This window comes from Eumetopias jubatus, unplaced genomic scaffold (genome assembly GCF_037043125.1).
Source record: "Eumetopias jubatus isolate StellerSeaLion01/CBP00866 unplaced genomic scaffold, mEumJub1_p1.0 scaffold_9, whole genome shotgun sequence".
Classification (NCBI taxonomy): domain Eukaryota; kingdom Metazoa; phylum Chordata; class Mammalia; order Carnivora; family Otariidae; genus Eumetopias; species Eumetopias jubatus.
The window spans coordinates 4,194,081-4,201,694 of record NW_028274815.1 but is presented as its reverse complement, the minus strand read 5'-3'; positions in this window follow the sequence as shown (position 1 = coordinate 4,201,694).

The following is a 7,614-nucleotide window of genomic DNA, read 5'->3' as shown; positions in this document are numbered from 1 at the left end:
TTATTTATTTGATAGAGAGAGAGAGAGAGAGAGAGAGTGTGAGAGAGGGAACACAAGCAGGGGGAGTGGGAGAGGAAGAAGCAGGCTTCCCGCTGAGCAGGGAGCCCAGTGCAGGACTGGATCCCAGGACCCTGGGATGACCTGAGCTGAAGGCAGATGCTTAACGACTAAGCCACCCAGGCGCCCCAAGTAATTGTTATGTTTTTATTATTGTTGTTCTTTCAACAGGTCCATAGAAATGGGGTCTTAATTTTCCCTACATGTATTTGTTACGAGATTTTGGAATGATATTGGCCAAAATGTCACACATGTTCTGTTTTGAGGAACTAGAAATTTGATTGGAAGGTAACCCTATCCAGAATATTGGCTGGAATTGGTGGATATGCATTTCTTTATAGTTTCTTAGACTTCTCCTGGCCTCACTTGAACAGCCCTTATATCAGAGCTTGACCATCACCCCTCAGGGGATGTCTGGCATGACCTCAGCTGGAATATCCAGAGAAATTTCTGAGAAGCACCTATCAAGCAAGAAGTAAAGGTTCATCCATCCATGTCAGTTTTCATCACTAGGTTTCCCCAAACCCAATAGAATGGTCTGAGCTTCTAAGACAGGAAGACATTTTCCTTGTCCTTGGGACGCTTCCTTTGGAAGGAATCCCGCACTTCAGAAGTTCCTAACAAATAATGGATTCTGGAATCTACATTTTCTCTACAAGCTGCTACTTGTTGAGTTGTGCCAAAGTGCCAGGCCCTGGGTTAGCCACATTGCTAGACAAGTGGCATGCATAGTCTGCATCTCCCAAGGAGCTGCAGGTTGGTCATTATATCCAGCCGAAGCTGTACAAACCAAGACACTAAGAGGGCAAGTGTCTTGCTCAAAATCCAGAGTGGTAAGTAGAAAATCTGGGGTTAATACAAGTTTTTAAAGTTGTTCTTAAGTTGTTCTCTGGGCACTGGGTTTAGAAAGCAGGCTATTTAAAACCTCATGCCTACACGCTAGGAGTCCTCTCTGTAGAGGAACATTCCATGAGGCTCTCCTATCATGACTTTGAGGAAAAAGTAAAAGCAAGTGGGGACATTTCAGGGCAAGCCGTAATACAGGAGCAGAATTTGGGAGCTCCTGAGTTTGAGGCTCAGTCTTCTTGGCCAGTTTTTACCTTCATGGTCTGAAATTGTTGGAAGGTCACAATAAGGGAATCTGGCTAAAAGTCCATAAAGCAATGCACAGAACTTCAGTTAGCTGGTGGTGAGCAGAGCGACATTTAGAAATTGGAGTGGAGGATGGGCAGCAGATGTGTTTAGTGTGTGAATTGCAGCCATTTGAGAAATTTACAAGGAGTTACCTATAGTGCAGAATAAATTTGTGAAATATATCCAAGTGTATACTGGGGATTCAGGAGGTTCCTACCCAGTGCCACGCACGGAGGCAGATGCAAGGCATAGAGGCACGGATAAGACAAAATTATTCCCCCCTTGAGGGGTCATTCTAGTAGGGAATCCAGAAAAACTTTACAGAGAGAGAGATTTGAGTGTGGGTTCCACATGCAAATATCCTGTCGTAGAGCAGGGGCAACATGCTTTTCTGGCAGAGGGAATGGTGTGAGCTCAGGCCCAGGAAGTCTTGAGGAGATGAGGGGAAAGCTCAGATACTTAGAAAACATGGAGGACACATGTGCCAGGAAGTGATGGGGACCAAAAGCAGCAGGAGAGCAAGCTCCTTGCACAAGTGCGTGTCAGCCCTCCACAGGCACCTCATCTTGCTGAATTCCCATTGGCTGAAGCAAGGCACATAAGCTTGGACTCAAGGGGTGAAGAATTAGGCCTCATCTCTCCGTAGAGTTCCTGCAGAATTACGTTATAAAGAGGCCTCAGGAGAGGGAAGGCAAGAACTCAAGACCACTTTTGCAGTCAAGCATGAATGATGAAGACCAGCATTGTCCAACAGAACGTTCTGCAATGATGGAAGTGCCATCCAACACTAGCTCCAGCCACATGTGGCTATTGAGTGCTTGAAAAATGTTGAATTTAACTATGAATCTGAATTTTAATTGTATTTAATTATAGTGAATTTAAATTTAGATGGCCACATTGGCTGAAGTTTACTGTATTGAAGAGTGAACAGCATGTTTAAACATTTTTAATGGAGTCCAGCTTCTAAAGTTTTATTTTTAATCTTCCCAGTGTTAATCTGAGCAGGAAGACAGTTTTCTGAAGCATTATCAGCAAAAAATAGCCCCTTTCCATGAATTGTCAGTCATTTTGAAGCTCTTTAGCCTGAAAAAGGCTTGTAGTTTCTGGAAGCTTCTGGCAGTGGCCGTAGCCTGTTGGGAGGTGTAGTGTCATGTGGTCTCATGGTGTGGCCAAGTGAATCCTGAGCCGGGTGTCTGGGACACTGATGACTTCCCACTTCTAACATCTCTCACAGGGCTGCCTCGGGGATTAAATAAAGAGCCTTGTGGGTGCAGCCCATTAGTGTGGAGGTGCAGGGATGCTATGACTCCAGGGGCAACCCTCTCCTGATGGGGCCAGAAATCAGCAGATAAATGCCACAGCCTTCCATCTTGTTGAGACAAGTCTGAGACTCACTCTCTCCAGTTCCATGGAGCATTCCCAGGGCACTGGACTACAGTTGGCTATGGTTGAATCAGTTCAAGGATGCCTGCCTCATGGTCTTTCTTTCATTCTCCATTTCCCTCCGACTGCTCCCTCACCTCCACTTCCTGGGATCCACTCCCATGTAAGTTACTGTCAACCAAGTTTTTATCTAGGACACTGCTGTGGGGAAACCCAGTCTGAGAAGATGAAAAGAATGCCCTTTCATGGACCTGGTGATGGAAATAACAGTGACTCAGACGAGTTATCACTGGGGGAGATGAAGAACAGCGGACACGTTTGATGTGCATTGGAGAGACAGAGTTAAGGAAACATGAAAGTTGATTTTATATATGCAGCAAGGCAGAAGAAAGTGTGCAGTGTGATTCTCCAGTTTGGGCCACGATGTAACCAGAGGTGTCTTTTACTGAGAGAGATAGTGACATCTGGAAAAGCTCAGGTTTGGGTGAAAGATCATGAGTTCGATTTGGGGTATGTTAAGTCCAAACCAAGTTAAACATGTGAGAGGTATGCATCGAATAAAGTATGAGTAAAGCAGTCTGTTCCCGTGCTTTGTAGTGTCTTATCTGCAAAAGGAAAGTTATCATACCTGCTACTCAGCTATGTAAGAAATGAATGACACCTACTACATTAAAGTTCAAAATACTCCATGGTTTTGTGAGGGTAAAGTAGTGTAATTTGCTTTATAGATAGGAAGCTAAATAACTTGCCCAAAAATACCTTTTCAATTTTATCATATCACCACCCCCCACTCATGCAACTGCGGTGTGCTTAACCCTCTTGGCAATGGTGATTTCCATTTCTCTTGTTCTAAACTGCATCTTCTGTGGCTTCTGATAATGCACTAGGAAGGAAGAAGCCGCATCTTTTAGGCGTGCAGATTATCAGTTTATTAAATAAGGAATAGCAGTTTCTAAACTAATATATTCAGATATTCTCTTATTTAATCACCCCTTAACTGTGTAATATATTTGAGCATATTAGGCATAGAAGGTAGATTCGCCTTCCCATGTTACACGTCAAAAATTGATAATGAGAAGAGTGTAGTGTCCAAAATCATAAATAAGGAGGTGGCAAAGGTAAGACGTGGACCCATGTCTTATTAATTTCAGTCTTGCTTTCCACAAATTATATCGTACCTTCTAGAACCTCCAATCTAAATTTTGTGTGCAAAGCTTAGTTCAAAGGAATCTCAACATTTGGAGAACTTTCCATTCCAAATATTTAGTCTGCTTTGGCATTTTGATTTCCAGAGCGCTGAAATGAAACTCCTGTCTCTCCCCCAAAACAATCCCCTTGACTATTTACGAATGCCAGAAATCTTACAATTGCAGTTTGAAACTTTGGCCTAAGCCATTCAGAGATCCCTGCCCGCCCCCCCCCCCGCCCCCCAACGTGTTGTACTGAAAACTCTCCTAGGGAGCTTCCGGATCAGGTCAAATAATTTACTTTTGTCTTAATGTGGATAGCTTCCTTTATAAAAATCACAAATAGTCCACACATCCTTCTTACAGTCAGTTCTGCATTGTGGCGCTCTGATCCTTGACGCTGGGTCACTCTCTTCCAGGGGCAGACGGCAATCAGCAGGAAGTGGCACCAGGGACAGGTCCTGCTTTTTGAGCACCAGCTTTGTATTGGAGACTGTGACCGAGGCTTCCCTCAATGATCCGCTTAATTCTTCCAACAATAGTCTGGGTGGCCATACCATCCCCGTTTTTACAGATGAGGGCACCGGACTCAGGGATGGGTGACATGCTGGTCACTACACAGCCAGTCAAGGGTTTAACCCATCTTCTCATTTTCTGCTATGCCAAACACTTTAGAAGAGACCCAGTTTGGAGAGTCCCAGATGTTCTGAGTGCCTGTCTATGAGGTTGACCGTGTGAATTTCTGACAATCCACCTTGTTTGACAAAAGCAGCAATTTCATAGGGCCCCACCCAAGTCCTAGCATGGCAGTCCCCACTGGGACTCGGTTTCCGAGTTGAGACCCCATTTTCCTAGGGTTCTGAGTGTGCTCAGGCTGCCCACCCACCTCTGACAGTGTCCCCATGTCAGCTGCCGATGGGAGACACAGTGTGGTGCTCTGGTTGCAAGTGTTGATTATTTCCCCGAAATTCTCACAACGGACCACCATCTTTCATAAATGTCTTACAGTAAGAGGCCTCTCCATGAATTTGCCCTGGCTTTGTCATGAGACTCTGGGTACTCGCCCCTCACGTGTCTGCCCTCCTTCTCCATCTTCCCGGTCTTGCTCTTCCCACATAAGATACGGGCATCATGTATGGCCTTTACCTCCTCCAGCATCACGTAGGAGGAAGTTGGTTTGGGCTTTGGAATCAGACTTGGCTGTGTTCATTTAGGTCCCCTTAAGAGCAGGCCTTGAAACAGAGTTTTGAGTGTAGAGTTTATTTGGGAAGTGATTCTAGGTATGAGACGGGGATGGGAGGGGAGCCAATAAAGGTTTTGTTATCAAACAAGTTACAACCTCAGTTAACTCAGTTTGATCCTTCTGGGGAAATGTGGGAGCCAGTGGAGACCCCAAGCCTAGGTGTCCATATACTGGACGATCGAGGGCACTGGGGCATCTATACAGTCTGATGTTACATGAGCCTCGGCTCAGGAGGTGGGCATCTCTGCTACTTTCGCTGCACTTGTGGGCAGACAGAGGGACTTTGGTAGCCAGAGAAAGTCCACAGACAAAAATAATACAGGCTTTGCCAATTAGAATTTGGCCAGCTTGCACCAAAACGGTCAGGCATCGTGTATATAGATGGGGTACTGACCCTGGTTTTGAATTAAAACTGCGGTGTTATGTGACCTTGGGCAAATCTTTAACACATCTGAGCCTTCATTTTACCAATAAAACTTTAAAATAGTGGTCTTTCACTCATGACGGCAAAGAGTAAAATTACCTCAGTCATTCCGGGTCAAATAGAGATGCTTTATGTATGTAAAGAAACATATTTTATCCCATTGGAACCATGCTTTTTTACAGAATTTTTCCCTATGTCTGAATTCTGTTTTTGAAGTCTGTGAACAAGAATCCTGCATCCTACACAGCTATCTTACATTTGAAATCGTTAGCAGTTTCCATTTGGAAAGTATTTGCCCACTCTGGATCAGCAATGAAATGGTAAGGTTCTTGTTCTTGTTTTTTTTGTTGTTGTTGTTTGTTTCTGTTTTGAAGTTTCTTCCTGACATAACTGTGGCTCCCTAAGCAACTGGGTCTTTAGTAAGATCTTGCATCTGGCTTTTGTTTGGGACTCTTTATTTTTTAAGAATATTTTACATTGCCTCAGAACTGACCTGAAACTTATATAACAAAACACGAAGATAAAAGGTCTTGGTGAAATTTAATTTAGGCAGACACTGGGCTCGATTTCAGTCAACATTGAGCCCTTAGTCCCCAGATGGGGAATGAAAGGGATTTGGGGTATAGGATGGATAACCGTGATGAAGAAGTGGGTCAAAAAGCCCTCCATTCCCCAAAGAGAATCCCAGTTCCAGGTGATCTGTAGCTCTGAGCTGCCCACACCACCATCCAGATCCATCTCGCTAGTGCACGAATTACGCAAACATCGCAGGCAGAGTAGGTAACCAGGGGGAGTAGGGAGTCGTAGCGGAAAGGGGTTTAGACTAGGAGTTTATTTGATCTGGGTAGATTCAACCTTTTGTAACTTCCAAGCAATTTGATCTCTGGATGTAGTCCAGACTTTGAAGCGAGACAGACCTTTTGCTCAGATTCCAACTCTGTCCCTTGCAAGCTGAGCATGATAATGTATCTCTCTGTCTCCATTTTTATATAAAATGAGAGCAAAATGATCTACTTTACAGGATTATTGGGAGGCTTAGAAATGAGTCTTGTAAAATTGTTGGCACAAAGTCTGTACTCAATAGCTCACAGATAGTTCTATGCCTTTTGGACAGCTTTGCTTAGATGGTCCATTATCAATTTAGACTCAACATGTCAAATATCAAGTGTATTTACTTCTTCCCAAACAGATTTCTCTTCTGATTTTTCTTTTCCTGATACTTTTTTTCTCATTTTTTTTTCTTCTGAGTAAATTTGGCTTTTGTTGCTCTTTCTTTTCAGCCCTTCCCATTCGGTGAGTGGCAAAGTTACCCATCACAAGTCAGTAAGTGGCTACCTGACCCCACTCACCTCCACCTGCATGCTCTAGCGCATCACATTTCCCCGCTGGAGAGTGGGGCTCCGTCCCCTCCGAGAGAAAGGTCAAAGGCGGGCGCCTGATGTTCAGTGTTGTTTTCAGGAGTGATGAGACTCCTGTTGGCCAGGAGCCATGCAGTGAGCAGGGATCAACAGTGAGGGACCTTGCAGAAGCAGATGACCGTGATGGAGCAGAGTCCGGCAGCAGTCAGGGCAGAGATCCCCTCATGGGCAGCAAGGATTATTATGGAATGTGATACAGCAGGATCCAAACCTCATGGAGTCCAACACTTGTGTGGAGGCCACTAGAAGGAGGTTTTAGTTCTACTCTTCCTAAGCATCGTGCTTTTGCATAGGAACGGAGAATGAACTGAACACAGAGGACAGCAGGTTCAGAGGTGAAGACGCGCCAGCCCTGGTAATGCCCCGAGCCCCTGGCTCAAACTTACTTCAAGGTTAGACTCTGTTTCACTTAAGCCAGCGATTTGTGTTTTCTGTCACAACCAAAACAATCCCTCAGTGAAAGTTTATGGCATCAGGGTGTGAGGTTGTTCAATACTGCATCTACACATCATTGAATTAAAAGTTGTGTGACTTTTGAATGCCCTACTCAGGTCCGTTTGCACAAGGCGTCTTGCGTGCATGAAACAGCTACTCCCTTGTGGATCTGGTCGAGTTCCTTGGTCAGAAAGGGTCACTCACTGAATCAGCAGCAGGCAGACCATGTCCAGCTTTGAGGTCAGCCTTTGCTCGGTGCTGTTGTCTACACCAGCACGGACTCCCCCTCCCTTCCCCAAACAGCCAACCCTTTAAGATTTATGGTCACTACTC